The sequence below is a fragment of the Augochlora pura genome, chromosome 5, assembly GCF_028453695.1.
Source record: "Augochlora pura isolate Apur16 chromosome 5, APUR_v2.2.1, whole genome shotgun sequence".
In the NCBI taxonomy this organism is placed as follows: domain Eukaryota; kingdom Metazoa; phylum Arthropoda; class Insecta; order Hymenoptera; family Halictidae; genus Augochlora; species Augochlora pura.
In genome coordinates, this window is record NC_135776.1 from 10,062,735 (window position 1) to 10,086,655 (window position 23,921).

The following is a 23,921-nucleotide window of genomic DNA, read 5'->3' on the forward strand; positions in this document are numbered from 1 at the left end:
ATTTCTTTGATGCCATGAGATGATTCTAGTGGCCCGATTGTTCTCGTTTACTTTCATTCCCAGATTTCGACGAGAGGAGATTCAAATTTTATTTCGATTTAATGGAAATGATGGCTGCCATATTTATCGAATCGTGCACGAAACTTTCGTCACAAGTCTGACTCGTTATTATAATGCAAGGGGTCTAACCTTTAGATCACCGTGGTTGCATATAGGCACTTAAAAATTTTACGTTTGTAACACTGAATAATTTTTGCCGTGTGTACGGCAGCATTATCTTGCTGGAACTTAATAAATAGATATAACAAATGTAAATAATAAAAATTAGGCGAACGCAGTAAATAAATAAATAAATAGATACATTCGCAGATAGTTTTAACAAAAAAAGAATAAAAAGATGAATATAAAAGTAGATAATATAAATATACAAATAAATAGATAGATAAAAAGATGAGCGTGAGGCATGTAATCATATATATAAATAAATAAATAGATAAACAGTTAGGGCATATACAATAAACATAAATTTTTAATGTTTTTGATAGAAATCCCGTTCAGAATACGAAGAAATAAATAATATTGTTTCAATGCAGTGAAATTCAGTTTCTTAATTATTCAAATATGTTTTCACAAAACTGCATCTCTATCAAAAATTTCGCCGTTCTTAGTATAAGTCGTAACTGAATTCCTACCGTATGGTACGACCGGCGCCGCGTCCCAAAGTCCGCCGTAGACAAAGGGTTAAGCACAAGAATTATACTCTTGATAGAAAAAAACTATTGATAAAATTGATATAAAATATCCGTTTGGTATCATCCAAAGTTCTAAGGTGTCTTATAGGTGAATAATTCTTATTGTTCGTTGATTTATCTTTCGTCGAATAGTTTCAATGGTATTTTCCTTAACCCCTTGCATTACAATAACGAGTCAGACTCGTGATAGAGATTCCATGCTAGATCTAATAAGCATGAATATTATTTATTTCTTATAAATTGAAATAAAATTTAATTCTTCTACTATCAAAGTGGAGAAACGGAATGAAATAAAAATAATACGAGAAATAAAAATTATTTGGTTCTATCGAAGATAGAATTCAGGATTATTTAATAAAATACAGGAAGATAGAATTAAATAAGTGTTAATTAACGTAAAGTGAAACGAGTTGTAGTGCAACGGGTTAAGAGATTGAATAGTTTTCGGCTTGCTAACAAAATAATTAGAAAATTTCACAAAAATGTTAGGTGGCTTTGGGGAAATTTCAGACACTGTATACAAACGATCCTGGAGAAATACAGGTTGTCTCAAAAGTCGCTAACAGTAGGGAAGGGTTGTTGACTCGGTCGCCTTGCGTCAATCAAAAGCTCGCCTCTAATTGGTCAATATTTTTCCTTAATAACTCGTCGACAGTGCCTCGGTGAAAATTTCTGTAAAGGAAAAAGTTGCTTCAAACGACGTCGAGAACCCCTCATTACCCGATTGCGAGTCCCTTTTCGGATACCCAGTACTTTTGCCAGACGTGGTTCTAGAAAAGATCCGATGCTCGCACTTATCAATAATAATGTGCGCGTATCAGGTTCGCGCGTCGCGGAGCATCAATTTTATTTGATAAAAATCCGAAGCCGGAGGGTAGAAGTGTTTGGAAGGGGCGTGTTAATGGCCGAGCGCCTTTTACGATTTAAAGAAAAGTCTGGATCGGCGTGGTTCGCAGGACGAGCATAATAACGCGCGAAGAATGGCGAGACATTCGTTGCGACTGTACCGGTACTGATAAGGAAGATACAGCCCGAAGGGTAGCCCGAAGATATACGGGAATACGAGAGCCGTGTCGACTGGACGATATTGCTCGTAAGGATCGATACGGGACCGGTTATTCCCTTTAAAAAAAGAACGATCTGCCTACGCATCCGGATTGGTAGAGACGCGCCGTGGAAACACGGGACGCCGCGCGAGTCCTTGATTTAACTTTTACCTTTAAATTGGATGGGCTTACTTCGCTACTATAAGTAGATACATACACCGTAAAGAATAACAGTCGACCTAAGGATACGAGTAAATGTGCTTTTGCCATTTCGGAACGCGTTACGTACAGTCTTCTGCAAAAGTATCCGCGCATTTTCTATTGGGTTGCCGAGCAAATTCGTACAGTTTCTTTGTTCTTGTTTTACTACGGCTTCTGCTTTAACGTCTCCACGCAACTATTATATTCCCCTTTAGTCGAAAAATTTCATTTCTCATGGTCTTTTTATGCTGAAAAATGGAATAACCAGGAGACAAAAATCAACATTTTCGCCATTCTTCGCTTTGGCTATAATATCAAGTATTTAATTGAATATGATAAAGTTGTTATCTTTTTGTCTCCGACCGACTCGTCTATGGTCGTTATATTCATGCAACAATCGGAGATTTGTTGTCGCGAAGAAATGTAAGTGTAGAAAATGAAAGGCACCTTGCCACGAAACGGTGCAGCAGCGCGGCGTCTGAAATTGCAACTTACAAGGCACGCATTGCCATTATGTCATTTAATTTGCGGCAGCTATAGAAAATCGCGGCCGCGAGAGCAATATGCTTTGGTGCTTACCGCGATACAATAGTCGTTAACGACTGTACAATGTACAAGGACACAATGGACGTGTGACAATGGTCCGACGAAGAATGAAAATTTACAGAGGAAACTGAGCCCTTATAAAATAGGGCAGACTCGCTGAATGCGCCTATAACATGTATATACTGTAACAGTGCAACGCGTTTTAAATTATATAAGCCACGAGCCTCGTCGAAAGAGTTTTTCATTCGAAACTGGTACAATCTAAGAACGAATAATAACTGTTCGAATAATTGTTGCGTAAATTACACCGAGCGGGAACAAATGTGCATAGATTGTTAAAAAAAAAACACAAATGAAGATTCATCTTTACGTTTAGAATACAAACTGCAGTTATATTATTATTCACTGGTTGTGATGTTTTTTGAAAATTAATAAACGATAACAGAATATGATACGCTGGAATAAATTGTTTAAAAGCAAGACGTCTTATAATACCAGGACGGAGTACATTTTTATTATTCTAAATGATATGTAATTTCATAACAATGTCCTGGCTTGTGGTCACTTTTGAAATTAGATTATGTAACGTATAATTGCAAATAACATTGTTAACAAATATCTAGTCGGTAGAAATAATATATAAATATATTATTTAAAGAGAAAAGTGTTTTCCCCACATTTTCACGATACGAAGTAATTGATTCTGCTTGAAACAAAAATGAAAACCGCGCCGCGTGTAGGTTGTAAGCATTCGAATTCTCCGTCCACAGTTCATACTTTGATCCCCTGTTGCAATCCGGCGTTCGCGTTTTACGCTAATTTCTCGCGTAAGCCTTTAATACTCCAATTTGTTCGGCACAGTATCGGATCCGGATTGATCGATGTTGCGTCGAATTTAAGGGAACGCGAAAATAAAAACGGTAGTTTCGGAATCATCCACGGTCTAGACAAGAGAAATAGTGGCCAATCGAGATTTATGGATGTTTTTCCACCGCTAGAACTCCTCGATGTATCACCATGCAAGATTCGGAGGGCTGATATATAGCGGCGGGTTAGGTTGTTCGATGGAAAAAATTGAAACTCTTTTCACGAACCGATCCAGCCCGGCTGAATGCACAGTGGGTACAAACGGTGCGCGTTGGCGTCGAATAAAAAAATCGTGTTCCAGAGTCCGCGCGCAGTCGGACGGGCGAGCAAGTTCTGCTCGAACTTGTTGCAACGGACGCGCAGCGGATAATGCAGCCCTAACTAACGATCAAATACCACCTTTTCATAATTCATTGTCACGAGTTGCCGATTCGTGGCCTTAACACCGGCCTATCTCGAGTTCCATCAAAGCGGTCTTTTTTTTTGAAAATTTGAGCAAATGCTACAGCGCCAGCGATGCGTTGAAAGGGTCTCTCCAATTTGATGCTCTGATTACCAATCTTTTCAAAGAACTGCGTCCAGTACTGCGATTCGCCCAGCCACTTTTTCAGAAAATAACGAGAGACGTAAATTACATAACGCTCTCGCAGAGAAATGCGGTCGCACGCGCGTCTTTAGTGACTCGCCAGAAAGTCCAGGAGCTTGGTTAGGAAATTATGATGCGTCCACCATATAGTCCCGATTTAACACCAAGCGATTACCATGTTTTTCATGCGTTGCAAAACTTACTTAGTGATAAGAAATTGGCATCGAGAAAAGATTGTGAAAATCGATTAGCGAGTTTTCTGCTAATAGGAACCAAGGCTTCTATGAGGGAGGCATTATGAAGCTACCTTTAAAATGCCAACAAATTAGAGAACAGAACGGTGCATATTTGACCTAAATCAGACAATCCGAAACATGTTGAACAGAGTCTTGAAGTTCACGTCAAAATAATGGATCTCTTTTCCCCCAACCTATTAAGACCTTGAATAAGTTCTCGTTGTTTTCTTCCCAAAATAGAAACTTTATTTAAAATATAATGTTCAAAATCAGCTCACTCAAAGTATTGCCCATTAATAGTCACCACTTTCTCCCATCTTTCTGGCAGTAAAAGAATTTCGCGTCGGAAAAACAATTCGTCTTTTGAGGCAATCCATGAATCAATCCATTTTTTAGTTTCTTCGTAAGAATGTTAGCACTGCTCAGCCAGGCCATGCGCCATCGATCGGAATAGGTGAAAATCGGAAGGAGCTATGTCTGGTGAATACAGCGAGTGGGGTAGAACTTCCCATTTAAGCATTTCCACGTAGGTTTTCACTGGTTTTGCAACATGTGGCCGAGCGTTGTCGTGTAACAAAATGACTTTGTCGTGTCTCTGCTCGTATAGCGGCCGTTTTTCTTTTAGAGTTCGACTCAAACGTAACAATTGAAGTCGATAGCGATCTCCTGTAATAGTTTCATTCGGTTTGAGCAGCTCATAATAAATTACACCCTTCTTATCCCACCAAATACAGAGAAGAAGCTTCGAACCATGGATATTTGGTTATGCAGACGATATTGATGCATGGCCCACGATTTTTTATGCTTTCGATTATCGTAATGAATCCACTTTTCATCGCCAGTGACGATACGGTGCCAGAAACCTTTTCTTTTCTGCCGGTGAAGCAGTAATTCAGACATCAGAAAACGCCGATCAACGTCTCTCGGCTTCAATTCATACGGCATCCAATGTCCTTGCTTCTGCATCGTTCCTAACCCTTTTAAACGTTTTGAAACTGTCGACGCATCTACTTGTAATATTTTTCCAACCTCTGCCACCGTTTGAAATGGGTCTTCATCAAACAATTCCTCTAATTCTACGTCTTTAAACTCTGTCGGTGCGCCAGAACGTTCCTTATCCTCAAGTTCAAAATTATTATTCTGAAGCGTCGAAACCAGTCTCTGCATGTCGTATCCGACAGAGCATTGTCGCCCTAAGTCTAAACAAGAATTCTGTGAGCTTCAGATGCAGATTTCTTTTGAATAAAGTAGTGCAACAAAATTCCCCGCAAAACAATTTTATTCGGCACAAAAGTAGTCACCTTCAGAACCAATAAACAAACACGTGGTTGATACTATAGTGAACAATCATACACTGAAATTTAAGGTAACATACAGTACTTTCTTGCCGATGAGTCACCATTAGAAATTTTCTTATTTTCCACTTTTCGACTTGGGATTTCAAGGTTCTTTTATTCAAGTGGAACGAGGTATTTTTATCATCGCTACACCATTGCCTGGGTCAAGATTAATCCAAAGATTTATTTTCGTCTTGTCGTTTGTGTAATCGCCATCAGATGATCAGAATCGAGACAATTCGATTCGAATTATCAATATATCGTCTCGATTATCAGCTTCATTTCCATAGAATTTAGTCGTCGGACAATATATTCTGTTCGGCGGATCCCTGGGCGACGCCGGTCGCCCGTCTACGCTTGTTCGCATGCATATTTCAGCGTAGCGCCGAAACGCGCTCGCGACAAAATTCGCAGCCGGGCCACGGTCTCAATCTTCCGACGAAAGCCGCCGTTCTAACGCGTTTCGCGAATATTTACGAGCGCAATATCGGAAATTAATGTTCACGGTCGGCATCGCGGGTAACACGGGCAGCGCCAATTTCTGTCGAGCTCCCACCGATCGGCCGACATATTAGCGTCGCGAGATATCACGTGCTTTGGCTGTAAACATGGTCTTTATGGTGGTTTTGCTGCTCGTTTCGCGGGCGAAACGCGTTTCTTCGAGTGGCTGCGAGCTGGGTAAAAATGTTATCGACCACTCAAATTTCGAGGAATGCCACCCCTGATCGCTTCTTATTTGCGCACCGCTGCCACGCCACGAAATACAACGCTATTCCAAAAACACTAACTACATCAGGCTTTAGTACGGTTGAACTCGAGGCAGAAGTTCGTGCTCGATGATCGAATTAATTCGATATAAATTCTCTCGCGACTGAAACTTGCTGCGACCGTTTATCGTACTCTCGTGGTTCCAGTCGCGTGGTCCGCCCTGTATGCAGCGATATTTTAACTATAATATAGTAACCGCGCATAACTATCCGGCAACGGAAAATCCGAGATGCGAGGATGTACACTGTCGCTCAAAAGTATGTGGACGTCTACCAATTATTTTGAAAGCACGGAACGTGATGTATGTTATTATTGTTAAATTCTATTCCCAGATACAACAGGGATTTAAGACGTCTTAAAAACGTCTTAAAAACATCTTATGGGTGTTTTATGGACGTGGCTTCTTGAATGTACTATGAAGGTCCTAGGAACGACCTGTGTTACAAATCAAGATGTCTCTTAAACGTCTCAACAACGTTCCAAATTGGATGTTCCTTTAATGTCTGGAACAAAACGTCTTAAACACGACCATTTTAGCGCAAGTCGTTTAAACATTTATTTTTTAAAATATTTATGGAAAGTTTGAATCCACAGTTTGAAAACTAAAGTGCTTAATTTAAGAATAAAAGTCCACCATTTGAAAATAATGAGACAAGTTAAAGATAAAAAAAAGACATTGTTTTCATGGTGTAAACGGAAGGGACCGCTTCGCGAAGCAGGTTGTTTCAATTGAAACACTTTGCAGTGCAAACAGCTAAATATGTAGAGGCGTACGATGGAACAATTAATTTGAAATCCCATTATCATTTGCATGCCACACTGTACCCACCGTTACGAGTGCTATCAACGCGAATGTTTGATCAAGTATTAAGAATTTCATATGCGATGCACGTGTGCTAAATATGCATACGTGTACGCACATATCGTTGATTGTATAGCGTGCACTCGTGCGATACGAATACGTCGCTAAGACAATTAATGCAGATACATGCGCGTATATATGCTACGACCGGACCGCGGTAAATGGGGGGAAGGAGGTTCTTTTAATTACTCGAGCCTCCAGCCTCCATATCCGATGAAGGACCCTCCTCGAGGATCGATATCCGATTTCTCATCCTCCCCTTGTAATACCCTGCGCTCCTGTCTGTTGTTCGCTCATTTGCAGCCTGCAGCCGAAAATTCACGAAACTGTGTTCAACGTTCTGGTTATCGGCGAACTTGCCCTCGAACCTTCAACATCCCCACCGTGTTCGAAATTTCTTTAGAGCCACTAGATATTTCAATGAAATCTTGTAATTGTTCCAAAGCAATGATCATAGTATTCTAGGACTGGAAGAAAAGGAAATAAACCGGCCTTTTATCCAGAGTACAACAAGTACAAAGTATTGTTGCTAACTCTGTTGCATACACGCGTTATACGCCGCGGTATTTTATTCTCAAACCTCGCTGTTTACAATTCTACTCCGAGTAACTAGAATACAATTATACTCGATTCACAATTGTGCCCATAATTATGAAAGTGGTCTAAGTCAATATTTAAAAAAAATAAGTTTATCAGTTATTTTACACTACATTATTTTAAACTAAATTTATTCAATGTAATTTTTACGATATCGTCAAAAATGAACCATTAGATGGTGGTTGTAATTTCAACATTATATGGAATACATTTAGTGTTAATTATGAAGGTGGTCTAAATCAAAAATTTAAAGAACTTGTATAAACATAACTTTGACGAGTTTCTGAACTACATAATAAGTCGATAAAATGAAAAATGACAATCAAATAATAACAGAAACGGCAATTCATTCCTGTTTATTTAACGATATAATTCAGTTGGGCTCTTCAGAACTAATTATTGACGGCAAATAACTTGTATATATTATCACTATGTCGACAGATAGCAGTCCAGGTAAGTTAATGACAACGTACTTAATATGTGAATATGTTAATTATCATTCGGATATGATATGATCTGCATGTTATTATGCTCCTGAATTGCACGTTTTGGATCTTTCACCTAAAAGAGAAACACCCAAAATATACGGAAATATTAACCCCTTAGGCACGACACCCCACTATAGTGGCTTTCGCTAATGTTTCGTGCTTTACTGAATTGTTTTATTAATTATTAAAGTGAGCAATTAAAGTGAAAGTGTTTAAATACAATGCATTAAGAAAAGAATAATTTTAGAAAGGAAAATTAAGAAAGGAATAATTTAAGAAAGGAAAAATTTTATTTTAAGAATAAATGGTAATTTGGGTAAAAACTTTATTTGCGTAAAATCCTGCCGTGCCTCAGAGCTACTTCCTTTACACAACACCACTAGACCAGTATCGGAAGAAAAACAAAGATATTATGTGTTTACTACCATACATTCCTGCAGTTTTTCAGGAACATTTTAAAAATCTTAAAAACTCGAAGTGATAAAAATGCATTACTTTTTTAGAATCATTAATAAATGTGCCTAAATTATTTCATTAAAGTTATTGTTTCAAATAAAACTCATAGTTCTTTATCGCTTTAAGTCATTTACAGGACATTCAGATAACTTTGAAAATGGTCTAAGTCAATTCAAACTTTAAGAACAACATTTTCGTATGAAATTCACACAAAATATTCGTAATTTCATATTCGTAATAAATTTCCATTGATCAAGACTAATAAAATGCTAAATAAAAAGATCGCATAATGTAAAAATATATTTTAATTTATGCAAATGCAATTCATTAAATATCTCGAAACAAGAATTATATGACTTAGACCACTTTCATAATTATGAGCACAATTATATCTCGTTCACAACTGTCGACTGTCAATCGACACATGGTTTCCCGATAAACTCTATCTTCAACTATTTTCTAAGGGGTTGTCCACTTCAAGACAGTATCACATTACGACGACTTGGTCAGAACAATTCGCCGTAACAGTATATTTAAGAAAAAGAAAATTATACAATGACGCGGCTACGCCTTGCAGAAGACGACGGACGACTGCAGCCGCCTCGGACGCGTTTGATCAGGTTGAACACAAACAGTTTACGGCGCTCTGACCACGCCTCATGGCATGATTTCGATGGTCCAATATGCTGGCCTGAGTCGTTGCATTACAACAAGGACTAATGAAAGAAATCAGGGAAAACATAAATCGGTAGATGATTTTAAACTTTTGACCAGCAGTGTACGTATATCGTCAAGTGTAATCGAAAGAAAACCATATAAATTTGTATAAATTGTAATTCGTAAAAAGTTGAAATGCCGCTGGCAATTTTGTAAAGTCAGTTTTAGCATTTATTATCACACACGTCGCGTCGTTTATAACGAGTCTACAGTCGGATACAATATGTGTATGAATACTAAATAAGTTCGCCATCCTGAATACTAATACACGATAGAAATATATCTACTTATAGGGTGTGCCAATTTTTGCACCCACATAAGAGGTGTGACGTCGACAACAATGATTTTCATCGTCAAATTTACCAAGCAATTGATGCTTCTATTCTTCTTTAATTATTTATTTAATTTTATACGATATACATTAATAATAATAACAATATAATAATAACATAACGTAATAATATATATTTAATTACAGTAATTACTGACTTATTTATTATTTATTTTTCTTTAACAATATTTTGTGTATAATTTATGCGTAAAATTATGCCAGATCGGTGAAGTTGGTCGCGCACACCCTGTACATGTACGGCAAGGGATTCGTAATCGTTTTGCATATAACTTTCTAATAAATTTGCACCGGCGTAAAAGCGTAACTGGTTTCTGGATTAAAAATCATGCGGACCGATTCCAGTAATTTCATAACGAACGAAAAATGTGTTATGGTTCCAGATTGCGATAAGCGTCTGACTCGATACCAAACATTTCGCACTTTACAACGCATAAATAGACGATATGTTCTTGTAATATCGCATCAAGTCTATACTTTGCACGAAATTTTTCCTTTAGAACACGTTTCCCCTCGGAAGCTTCGTATCGATGTACTTTCGATACCAAAATGTTTGATAAGAATCAACAAATAAAAGGACAAGTGATTATAAAGATATCTACCTTTGTGAAAATCGACGGAAGCGCAACTTATTTTCAATTTAGTATATACTGTATACTATATTATAATGAGTATAGTAAATAGTATTTAAATATTATAACACTATATTATAATAAGTATAGTAAATACTATTATAGTATTATAATACAGTATAATACTATATACTATACTTATTATAATATAACATATGGTATAGCATATGATATATTATACAGTATATTACAATATACATTTTGGTCGCGTAGCATAAACGTTGGCTGTGTCGAAATGCGGCTCGACGGTATTCCAGACAGTGCAGCTAGCCGTTTGCGGTAAAATCGGGCCGGATGAAAAATCGAAGTATGGTTAACTAACGATGATAAATGACGGGCTGGTCCGCGATCCGCGAATGACTCGCGAAATTACGGTTTTAGCTGAGCGAGAGGAGAGCAGTCGTCTCGAGAGCCTCGGCGCTGCTGGTAGTAGCCTGGCTTCGTGAAAGCGTAAACGCGCGCAACCCCGTCGCGGAGCAGCCGTTCGTATTCCCGTGGCACGATTCAATTGGCCGATCGGCTCGAAAAATCCGTCGGCGGTTGTTTTGAAACAATTAGAAAGAATGTCGTCTGGCGAGGCAAAGGCGGCGCGACGGCAGCCAGCGCGGTCGTAGCACCGGTGACTCCCGATAGGCATCTGGCGTCGCTTTTACCTGGCTTGATTCGGCTTAACCCCGTGCACTTAGGCAGAACCGCGACGAGCACGTTGCCCGTTAGAAACTCTCCTCCTTAATGGACTATAGCGCGGTGCTTAGATGCACGGCCCTGTGCTTCGCATAGATAGCCATAGATAGAAGACGGTGAACCGATCCTGAAGACAGATTCTGCTAATTGCCGCACTTTCAGCCTCGCTCCCTTGACCCTTTGCTTCACAGACACTACCGTCCGACGCCAGACTCGACCAACCGTTTCACGGCGAACCATTTTCCATTCTCAGCAATCATTGAAAGATTCGGCCGTTTCTTTGCAATTATTTTGCCGAGAATCTGTGACAGTTTGTACACTCGCAATTGCAACAGTTATTTGTACAGGTTTCGAGCATTTTTAACAAGTCTTGCTAATGTGACATTTGAAGAATAGTTTGCCAGAAATGCATAACTCGCGGTTTAATTATAGCATACGGGAGGCGTAGCCCTCGCGGTCTTCGCGTCGCGTGTCGGTTAATTCCGAGCTCTGGTTTAATCGTACTAAATTTACAATTTAGCGTGACGCATTCGTTGCAAACGATTTTGAAAACGCATCGGGACGATGGAGAGACTGTTCGAATAAATTATCGGGTAACGAACGAGTTACTCGAACGTTTCGGATGAATTGCTAATTTATTCGTGGTATCGGACGATATTGTACGTCACCCGTGGATGCAAGCCAACTCGAGAACTATCCAAAGGCGCGTAGGAGACATAAATCTCTCGAAGAGAATTATGCGTTATTTCAGTTACGAAGGATGGCTCTGTAAGTGCCCACGAAATTGTCCGGCTCGGTGTGATATTATGTGCAGTTTAGTCACTCGAGCCGAGATAATCAAATAGTAACAATTAAACGCTGATTCAAAAGAAATAAACTTTCTAATACATTTGAAAAATAAGATATGGCAAAATTAAATCGATAAAATCTTAAATAAACACGCATAAATTTCTATTAAAATAAATAATTCAAAAATATTTTCTCGATTCGTTGAACCTCAATCCTTTGCTCTATAACATCGCGTCACTCTCGTTACTGAAATTACATTTTACTCTATCACTAATCTTTAAATGTGCCCATAATTATGAAAGTGGTATAAGTCATATAATTCTTGTTTCGAGATATTTAATGAATTACATTTACATAAATTAAAATATATTTTTACATTATGCGATCTTTTCATTTAGCATTTTATTAGTCTTGATTAATGGAAATTCATTATGAATATGAAATTTTGTGCGAATTTCATACGAAAATATTGTTTTTAAAGTTTGAATTGACTTAGACCATTTTCAAAGTGATCTGAATGTCCTGTAAATGACTTAAAGCAATAAAGAGCTATGAGTTTTATTTGAAAGAATAACTTTAATGAAATAATTCAGGCACATTTATTAATGATTCTAAAAAAGTAATGCATTTTTATCATTTCGAGTTTTTAAGATTATTCAAATGTTCCTGAAAAACTGGAGGAATGTATGGTAGTAAACACATAATATTTTTGTTTTTCTTCCAATGCTGGTCCAGTGGTGGTCTATTCAGGAAGTAGCTTAATATTTCCTCATATTTTGGGTGTTCCTCTTTTAGGTGAAAGATCCAAAACGTGGAATTCAGGAGCATCTAAAGAAGTTTTATAGAACATTTTACGTGGTTCATTTTTCACGAATCTCATCCATTATATTTGCAGCCAAGAGACAGATTCGCCCGCAGTATTTTCTCCTTTTCATGTTGTTGACTCTTCTGGTGATTTCGTTGAAATAAAATCCGGCTGCGACATTCGTTTTATCGAAAATGTACTTCTTCTACATTTTTCTATCAGTTCAAAATAGTGCTCAGGGTAGTATAAGTAATTTGCTTTTTTTATTTTCATTTCCATCAACCCAAAATCACAGTCATTCGGTAGAAAGGAATGACTCGACACCAAAAATGTGTGGTCTATTGCTTCAATATTATTATTTCATGACTGAGCAATTTTCATCCATGTCAATGCTACTTTAATGTTACGATTTTTGCCTGAACAAGCATCACTGTAAGCTATTATGTAGTTCAGAAACGCGGCAAAGAGGTCCACGCGACGTTTTCAAGTTACGTTTATATAATTTCTTTAAATTTTTGACTTGGACCACTTTCATAATTAACACTAAATGAATTCCATATAATGTTGAAATTACAACCATCATTTAATACTTCATTTTTGACGATATCGTAAAAATTACATTTAATAAATTTAGTTTAAAATAATGTGGTGTAAAATAATTGATAAACTCATTTTTTTTAAATTTTTGGCTTAGACCACTTTCATAATTATGGGCACAAATATAGAAGTAAATTTTGCCATAATGCAGACATAGAAAATTATTAGTAAGAAACAAGGGCTAATCAACATAGCTGTGAAATAAGTCGTAGTGCAATTGATTGGAAGCTGTCCTCGTTCTATCAGAGAAATGGTTAAAGAATCATCGGTCGACAGAATCGTGAAAGAAATGGCAGCCGCAAGGAGGTTGAACCGTCGAGAAATCAATGTAACAAGAAATCACGTCGGTCGGCGTGTAAATAGAAGTTAACCTCCGCCGATGAATGGGAATCGTTTCGAGAAAGAGCACGTGTGCTGGAGAAGCCGTATGCGCGGCACTCGATAATTTATACGAAAAGGGTCGATAATTAATTCGATGTAGCGCAATTACTCTCGGCGTGCAGGCTGTTGTAAGATCGATCCTCGGGTTCGAGTGGATGAAAGACGCGCGAGGAGAAAGCACGTACCAGAAGGAGCGAGCGGTTGCATGTTGTTCCAGTGCGCGAGATAAATTTAGATAAACTAGAGAAAAACCGTGCTCTTGTACCAGGAAGACCGACCGACCGTTTCTCGCGGCCGATATTATTATCGCGTCGCGGCCGCAGGGTTTCGTCCGACTGGATAAATAATCCAGATTTCTAAATCATCGCCGGAGAAATTCAAATTGATTGAGACGGCGAAAAATCGGCTATCAACGATTAAAGTAAAACGAATAAATTACCAACATCTACAAAAGTAAAATCCGTTAAAAATAAGTTAAAAAACACGGTGCTGTTTTAACCGATTTCAATTTTTATAGACGACTAGAAAAATCAACGTATTAAAATTGATTCCCTGTTGAAAAGGGTGCAAATATTTCCGTGACCAGCTGTACAGGTTTTTCAATGGTTCTGACTCGAGTTGAAACGATTTCCAGGAGGCCTAATGGCAGCCTATTTCGTCGATTGTCGGTCTATCCACGGAAGCGTTCGCATTGTTGACGAGCGACCGCCGCGATAGATTCGGAGAGTACGGTCGCTGATCGAGTCCCTAATAAATTAGAGCCCGAGAGCAGCAGCAGCAGCAGCCGTTCGACGGTGGAAAGCGTGCAATTTCGAACGGCGCGATGATCGGGAACCGTTGAAAAGCAGGATACGTAATGGCGCGATTTCGCTGGCAGGTCGAGGGCATAATCATCGGCGATCGCTCTTTGAACCTCGGAGCAAACGATTCGGCCGGCCGATCGCGAACAGGGGCAACAGCGTGCTCGAGAATCTATTTCTGCGGCGATACACATCGAAAAACATTGACTCACGCTGCTCGTCCGGGATGTCTTTGAACTCGTTCGCTAAATAAAGAGAGTTTCGGTGGGCGGCCGAAGGGAGCACACGCTCTGCCCGCAGAAACGAGGGGGAGAAACGGTGGGCCCGCGTCAAATAATCGCGCGACCCGCGAATAATAAATCAAACCGAGTCGAGTTGAGTCGCGTCGGGTCAGGTCGGGTCGGAACGGACCGGATCGAGCGAAAAACGAAAGAGAAATAGAGAGAAAGAGAGAGAGAGAGAGAAGAAAGAGCCGGTGGAAAAAGGAAGCCGGCGAGGAAGGAAGAGAAAGTATCTCTTCAGAGTCGTATCCCGTGCTGCCTAAGCCGCCACGTGCTTCGCGAATACTCGACCTCGGCTCTCTTCTCGCTCTGCCTCCTCTTCCCTCGTCTCCGTTTTCTTCCATTTTCCTCATCCGACGTTTTCTTTCGTTTGTTAGCTCTCCGCTCGAGGATCAAAGAACGGTTTTTCCTCTTTCCCAGGTTTGCTTATCCTACCTCTATCGGGCTCGCCTACACCTTTCCTAATCGAGGATGACATTTCCGCGTGCCACGTCCGAATAACGTCTTTCAATCTTTCAATTACAACTCCGCGCCTTTCAGAAATATTAGTCCAGCGCTGATTAACCCCTTGCCGTACTTTGACGAATCCGACTCGCGATGGAAATTACTAATAAGAAATTATTAAGTATGGATATCATTCTGTTCTTTGAAATTGGAATAAAATTGTAATCCTTTGTTATTAATATTTAATTATTCGAGCAAATTCAGGCACGGAATAAACATCAATGTTCTGTCCCTTCTAAGAAATTATATTAATTGAAAAATTCCTAATCGCAGTAATTGTGATGAAAATGGTACGTCAAGGGGTTAACGCTAGAACGCCGCCCACCGCGCCGAGAACAAAAGCTCGCCGAACGAATATTCTCGCATAACTTTATCGAATCTCCTTCGATTATTATACGCTCACGTATACCTACACGTTTACTTACATGTTACACGATAAGAGACTTTTTTAAGCGAAAGATCGTTTTTTAATAGATGCTTCAGTTTTATATTATTTCTATAATTATTTCTCAAGTACCAACGCGTGCTTCTACCTACATCCTTACAAGAACGTATTAACAAAAGCAAGACTTTTTTTAGTTTGCGTAAGTTTACTGTTAGATGTGACATTATTTGATATTTAGAAGCTTGCACGCGTTATACTTTTCTAAGCGTTGGATTCTCGCGCTTAAAGTTGTCGAAATTAATTGTAAGCGAGTCCTTTTTCGTTGAAATTATTCTGATAAATTGTGCGTAATGTAAAAACATTCACAATCTAATCGTTGACAAAATCTTATTCTTACAAGTTGACATTTGCTACTCACGCAACAACTTATCCATGCCTCTAGCGTTAATCCTTCATGGTGACATTCCACTGTACGAAACTCGAAGCGTGTACCGCGTCTTCACTGACAACAGGCCTTCTTTAAAATTCCATTAGAGTCGGTTACTTGGCACCCCCCCTGGCGCCATACAGTTACAGTTCCCGTAAAACATTTCGTCTCTTATTATCGATTGCACAGTCTACGCCATACCACTTTCGTTTAACGAAAAACACGCTCGTTTCCATCGATCACCGTTCTACCCAACTTCGATTTCCATTAGCACCACCTTGGTCGCGCCGCGCGTTCGCGATATTTCCACAAAAACTGTCCGACGATATTAAAAAAATCTCGGTACACATAAATCAAAACGGCAATTAAGAACGATTCGATGGAAACGATATTTATAACCTGGCAACGCGCAATAACTCGACCGCGAGGAAACTATCGTGTTACATTGACGAAACTCGAATCGTTTCGGAATCTTAATAGACACAATGGCGCTTGCGGGAGCAATGAAACGGCGCGGCAGAAAATGCGTACGCGAACGACACTCGAAACCGTGTTGTACTCGTCTGAAATCGGGAAATATGACGCGCCGCATTAATCGACGCATTAGCGTACGGTCGCGACTGTCGCGTGCGCGCGGACGCAAAACTGTCGATTCGGACGGGACACACGGGGGGACCGAAACAAAGGTGAACATTTCATAGGAATTTATTCGAATTGTGCAGAAATCGGGAGCAAATCCACGTCGCGGCGAAGTTTATTCGAAAGGTGTCGTGTCGGGGGACCGGTTCACCCACGGAATAGACTGGGGCCCCTCAGTTTACGACAGAATTTCGCAAAACGAGATTTTTCTCCCTCTCGTTGCGATAATACGCCGGCGAAACGTGAGGTTGCTTCGCGCGATCAAAATAATATTTATTCACCGCTCTGTTGCCAAACTCAATCTCCCAAGTTTGACGTATCAGCAATTATTATTTCAAATTGTTAGAAACATGGTTATTTCGAGTGGATCAGCGTGATCTGGTAACCAGCGCTATGTTGCCATAGAGATGATTCGTGCGTGCATCATTTGTTTTTAAATCAATTAATGAATAATAATTTTGTCAAAGAATACAACAAAGAATAATTTTGTTACTATTTATAAAATATTAGAAGCAGGTTTCAACGACGGCTTTATATACAGGGTGTTTATTTCATCTTGGGCGTCGTGAAAAAATAAGATGCCTAAAAGTGACCCACAAAATGTTGTAATATAATAATTTGTTCATTATTTTGTTTTATCTGTTTGCTTCATTTATTTGTATGTCTTTGAATTATTTACTTGTTTATTTATTTTTTCGTTGTATAGATTTTTTACTTATTTATTATGTTTATCGTGTGTTCTTTAAGCGTGCGCATCGAGCTATATATTTGTAATTACAATTTTATTTTTCAACGAATATATTTTTCAAAGGCATATTAAGCCGAGTCTTCCAGGTCACTGCCAATTTTGTAAATGGGATATTTGCATAGCTGGCGAGAGAAGATGAAATCGTCTATGTGAAATATCACGATGTTTGGATGAATGTATATATATATATATATAAAATTCCTAGAGCAGCGTGTGTAGAGAAGCTCTGACTAACGTAACGTAAAAGGAAACTTCTGTTCTCGTGGAAACGAATGCCAGGTGCGTAGGAATCAAGGGTCGTGGGATCGGTGGACCCTAAAAATGATTAGAGAGGTCCCCCTCCCGCCATAATACGCCCCTTCTAATGCCGCCTAAGCTGCTTCGACGTCGAATTCAGACGCCGATAAATTGACTCTCTCGCAAACTGCTTTGCGTTCCTTTCTACCATTTGTTGGTCGAATACGTGCAGTAGCGACCATAAATCTCGGACAATGAATTTTCATTTCACCTATACGCGTATTTGAATTGTTGCGATTTTATTTTGGATCGATCTCAAAGAGGAAAATATCAAAAAGGATCGTTCAGTTGTTGAAGAAACACAGAAATTTCATCGGAAAATGTTAGACAATTTTTTAACCCTTTGCACTCGAGTGGCACCTCTGAAGTGCCAATGAAAATTGTTATCTAATTAACAAAATAATGTTGATATTATTAAAGACCCTTCTGTTAAAAGCATAACAGTTTTACGAGTCGCAAGACTCAATCTCATATAGCAAATTGTACTAAGTATTATACTATACTACAGCAGGTCGAAATAGCAATTTTGAATCTAAGCTTAAAATGGCTTCGAGTGCAAAGAATTAATACAGCACGAATTTATTCATAAATGAATTAGAAATAAATGGATACAATTTATGAAAGGATGAAATTGATTTGCCAGACCGGGACCAGAAGTTTGCGACGTGGAAATTCGACGTTGTCGAGTGTAGCTAACGACCATGAAGAGAGTTTTTCGCTGGTACATCGACAGCGTCGAGAGATCGAGGGATGCACGATACAGCATGTGTTCCGATCGAATCGCGTGCTGCTCGCGTCGCGTCGCGTCGCCTCGCGTCGGAGGTGTACCATCGCAGAAGGTGTCGAGGTGCGAGCAGCAGTCGAGGTCTAACCGGTCTTCGGGGCCCCGTGGCGATGGCCAGTCGGGACACGAAGCGCGGATCTGGTTTTGAATTTTTCCTTTCTCAATATAGATCGTCACCGAACGCGTCTTATTCGTCGGTACCGTGTAATTATACATGCTACGCGATCCCTACTTTCCTGCCGCGCGCGTACTCTTATTCGAACTCGCATTTCCTCCTTAAAATTACATCTTTCGTGCATTTTTTTTCGTCCACCATCATCCTCCTAGCTCCGCTATCGTTTCAATCGTTTAACTCAATTATTTAACGCACAGGTGTCACGATTGAACAAACGGTAACACGTAGTACGCGAGTTTAAAAAGAAATTCATTTTAAGGATTAAGAAATTAGCTGCAAGGGGCATAACGGTGCGTGTCGTTTTCATTTAAAATCGAACGTCTGTAAGAAAAGTTAAGCGCCATCGACCGTAAGCTGTGTAAAAAAGGGTTCGGCGTCCGGAGTTTCGGTCGAGCGAAGCGTTCCAGCTGTTCGTCGAGCGAGATTCGACCACAGGGTATAACACAACCGTTAACAGCTCGGGCCCGGCCCGGCCCGGCGTATATCTCGACAAAGCGATTTAATTGGAACCGCATCGGGTATGCGCGAACGGTGCCAATTCACCAGGAAGAATATCGCGGAATAAAGTGCACGCACACACGGCTAAGGTCAAAGATCCCCCCGCCGATCGAAATAACCGGTTTGCTTAAGAATTGCGCGAAGCGGCCGCGAAATGGTCGATCCTGAAATTGAATGATGCGCGTGTGCATGCAACGAGATACCTGTGCGCTTCCGGCGAATTCGGCAGGCTGCGCGCCTTTCTGCTCGCCCCGCCGCTGCTTCCGCTGTTTCCCATTTTGTAGCAATTTCGCCGGTGACTCCGACAGCCCTCTCGTTCCCCCCGCGCGGCCCTAAAATAGTCACAACCTCTCCCGTGCACTGACACTTCTGCCGACGGTCAAATGTGTCCCGGTGAATCAACCGGTCGGCGCGACGCGCTCGCGCGTCTAAATAAACAAATAGCCGAGCTTTGTCAACGCTTCGGACCCGCCGCCGGCCGAACCACGAGCGCTCGGCTCTCTTCCTATTGCTCTCATCGGATCGACACGCTCTCTTTCTTTGCGCCGCGCGATCGACGGGCCGCGTAACGAGAAGCTGTTGGACCGAAAAAAAGGCCCGAGTCGCTCGTGTTCTCGCGAAACAGAGTACTAGTCCCGCGACACGTTCCCAGCGTGCCACCTCCGGCCTGCGCCCGGGTACACAAATTACATCTATGTACAGGCTCTCTCTCTATATCCTCAGTGAAGCGCTACTCCTGGCAAATTGCGACGACGATGCGATCCATCCTCTGCTGCTTCCCATAGAAACCGCTTCTCCGGCTCGCGAGCGATCGCGTTCCCATATTATCGTCGCCGGAACAAGGAAACGCGTCCTGGGAAGCTGCCGCGCGAGCTGCTCTCAAACGATCCGGCTCCGGTGCGTTCGATCGTCGCTTCCTGCGGATCGATCGCCGTGATCGAGGCTGCCTAGATCCGGTCGCACCATGAGAATCGCGGGCAAACACTCGCGGCTGTCCGCGCAAGATCCTCGGCAATGGTCTGGGCAAGACGCTCGGCACAGAGAGAGCATATTTGTTTTCGGGGCCCGTTTCGAATCCGCGCGCGGCTTCGTCGTCGAACCGAACCTTCTCACAACACTGCGCGTCCACCGACGCGACGACGATGCCTTCTGCCGAGCAATTCCACGGTCATTGTGTGGCCATGGTGTGTAGGCATCGTTGATGGCCCGTTTCGAACTGAGGCCTGCGAGAGAGATCCATTCCCGTTCCCATAGCCATAGCACGTGGCTTCTCTTTCGCTCTCTCCCTCCCTCCCTCACCCTCGCCCCCACCATTCACACGCCCAATCTCTTCCCATCCCTTTCTCCCTTGCTCCTTGTCACCCTGCGCGCTCCATCTCCCTCCCCCTTTCTCTTTCTCTTTCTCTTTCTCTCCGTCGTCATCCTCCCCGTCCCCCCCTTTCTCTCCTGCACACCCATGCGGATGCAGTATACCTTGGTTCCCTTCGCCAGGCTCTCCCGTACACCCGTACGTTTCATTTCTTCTCGGCAATATTCGTCCGTCCGTCCTCTTCTTTCCCCGGCAATCTCCAATTCCATCTCCCTTTCGCCCGAGTCTCGGTTCCCCTATCCGTCGACGAACCCCCTAAACCCCTCCGCTCTGTTCACGGTCACCCCCATAGACTCTCTTCCTCGTTCCTCGCTCCGAAATCTCCCAATAGCGTTCACTACCGCTCTCGTCCTTTCTCCTTTCATCCCTGCGCCGCAGGACTCTCTCGGCCGCTGTCCTACCCCCCCTCCTCCTCCACCACCGACGACGACGACGACGATCCCCCCTCTTCCTCCTGCACGCTCTCTTTCTCTCTTCGTCGCACCCCCCGTCGTCCCTCCGAGCCAATCGCGAGGCTCGCCTTCCGCGAGAGCCGGCCAATCGGCCGCGCCCGTTCCGTCGGTGTGCATTTTTAAATCATTTTTATGGCAACGCGTGCATTCCTCGTGCACGTGCACGCGCGCCGCATTGTGCCGAGATGCAACAATACTGTGCGCGCGCGTCACGGCACGGCACGGCTTTTCTACGGCCCAACCGGGAGAAGAGAGCGCGCCGCGTGTCTCCTACGATTCCGCCTAAACGTGTGTAGAAATCCTACGGCTGTCTATGGGGTGATTGGGAATGCCGCGATTCACCGGTAGTTGCGAGAGACGGTAACGAGCACCACCGACCGAGCCGAATAGCGCGCGTAAGCGAACTTCTTACCGTCTCTATGGTTTTACGGGGATCCTCTGCTTGCCGACTGTCACGAGGATTTTACGCGTCTCCCGAGTGTTTGCATCGTCGGGGTGACAATGACGAACTCGTGTTTTCATGGTTTCGAATAAATGATTTCAATAACCAACATCTCACGGGGTTAGGAATTTCATTACGATTCAAAGTGTAAAGATTATTATTTAATAAATAAAGAATTTTTTACGAAAAATCTACGTTTATTTCATAAGGGGTCAAATGACCCCCTATGGTAAGATTAGGTATAGAAAAATGCCGGTACGTTTAGTGTTAACCATCTAGTTTGGATTATTGAAACTATTTGAATTAAATATGTTGGTAAATAAAATTATAAGCTACGTTCGAGTTATAAAAGTCTGCTGATCGAGTAGAACGACCCTTTTACATTTATCGGCATAGCGAACATCGCGACTTTATAAATATTGCAAGTGTATTGCAGTTATGAATTACTCGTTTGCATATACTCGGTCCTTTAATTCTAGTCTGCGCGAACTAGCATCGCACACGTAAAATTACACGATTGCCAATTGCGAAAAAGTATTCTATGATCTTTCCTGTATAAACGCCGGGCATAGCGAAATGATTCCGATTACGCGGCCGAACCTGTACAAAGATAACGGAAATAACAGGGTATTGTTTAATACAAAGCATTGCGACATTTCTTATCGTCTATAAGTGGACAAAACATGAACGAACCGGACCGTATCATTGGACCTGACACAATGGCTCCGAATGAATGGCGTTCTTGTTACAGCCGGTGACCACGCAATAATTAAAGAACGATTCGATACGATAAATAAATTCCTAATTGAATGGACTTGCATCGGTAAGGAGACCGTCGATGGATATTTGTCGATAACAATATTTTACCGTGACCTCAACAACCGAGAATTCAAAAAGATTTATTTACCGTCTTGGCAATTTTAAAGGATTGATAATTCATCTAATATTCGCACCTTATTAACAATTTCTTTTTTTGGTCGCAGTTGTGTACTTTAAGAAATTAATAATTAAATTCTGATGATTTCTTTGATTAGCGCAATATTCGACTTTGCAAGTTAATCTTCTTCGTTATAATTCGTCCGACGAGTAATTATCTATTCCAGAGAAATTCATCTACTATTTGATTTCAGAGCTTTTAGAAAATATTGTTATCTATAATCGCGTCGTAAAAGAACAGCTAAATTAAGCACTGCTTTCTTGTGGCAAAAGAAAAGGTCGTAAACCGTAGGTATTACCCAAGCTCCCGAGACGGGCGCGTCCACCCAGACTGTTAAAAGGAGTGATTAAAATTTTCGGATCACCCGTTGTACATTCTCGTTATACGATCCAGAGCCATAATACACCCACGCTGATTTGTTTGTGTTGCGGGAGGGGCGTTTCGGTGTGCGAGCGTGGTTATATTGTGTGTGGCGGGCGCAACACTACGGGCCACGGTCTATCCTCGGTCGTGAGCATAATGGAGCATTGTTAATATGTTAATGTCGACCGTTCCTGAGGGTTCCGACGGTTTACGTTTCTCCATTCCGGCGAAGAGTCTTTACACGTTTCATTAGATGGCGAACCTTGAATTTCACTCGCCCGTGCGTTTACTTCCAAAATACGTTCTTCGTTACGGCCGATCGATATCCTTTCTCGCCAGAAAAACGCGTTTTTCACGACCAACTTGTTATTATGTAAATCAGTCGAGTGCCAAATATGTAAAATGGCTGCGTGTTTTAACCCGTTGCACTCGAAGCCATTTTTAGCTCTAAATCTAAAATCATTTTTCTGGTCCATAGTACTTCCATTCTATGTAAAAAAAATTCGCTTTTATGCATCTCATTGACTCTTGTAACTCCTACCAACAGTTCGACTACTTAACAATTTTTTAAACCAGAGCTTTGTTGGTATAAACATTATCATGGGACGTGGTATAATGATTTCAGTGTTGCCTCAGAGTCACTACACGAATGCAAAGGGTTAATTAGTGCTCCTTTCGAAATCCTCTTGAAAGCGGCAATGAAGAGGCCGTTTTTCTAGGTTTGTCCCTTTTTCTGGAAGCATAGTTCTCCGACGCATAGTAATTCAAAAGGTTACTACAAAGAATAAAGTCCTGTTTTAAATGCACTCTATACCTGTATACCTACGCGTTTCTGTAAATACGGTTTAAACATCGGACCTGGCTACCTTCTTCACCGGAATGAAATTAGAATGGTCGATACAGAGAGCATCTATTAGGTTGGTACATACGAAATGTCGGATTTCCTTTGCACGTGAACGTTGTCTCTCTGTTTTCGTCGTGCTTTTTGTTTTCGGTATAATCCTGTTTATAATCGTATCGTCTATTGCCAGAGTCACGTTTCAACGGAGAAGATTTTGTCAAAAGTGTTCCATTTTGTTATTTATTTTGCATTTCGTCTCGGTCGCGTACGCCGTACAAAATAA

The 23,921-nt window shown here is 41.2% G+C and overlaps 1 protein-coding gene across 2 annotated transcripts in view; it reads right to left on the reverse strand.

Annotated features, from left to right (window-relative positions):
• Sick (sickie) overlaps window positions 1-23,921 on the reverse strand; it is a 283,816-nt gene that overhangs the window by 172,384 nt on the left and 87,511 nt on the right. The gene's annotated exons all lie outside the window — the stretch shown is intronic.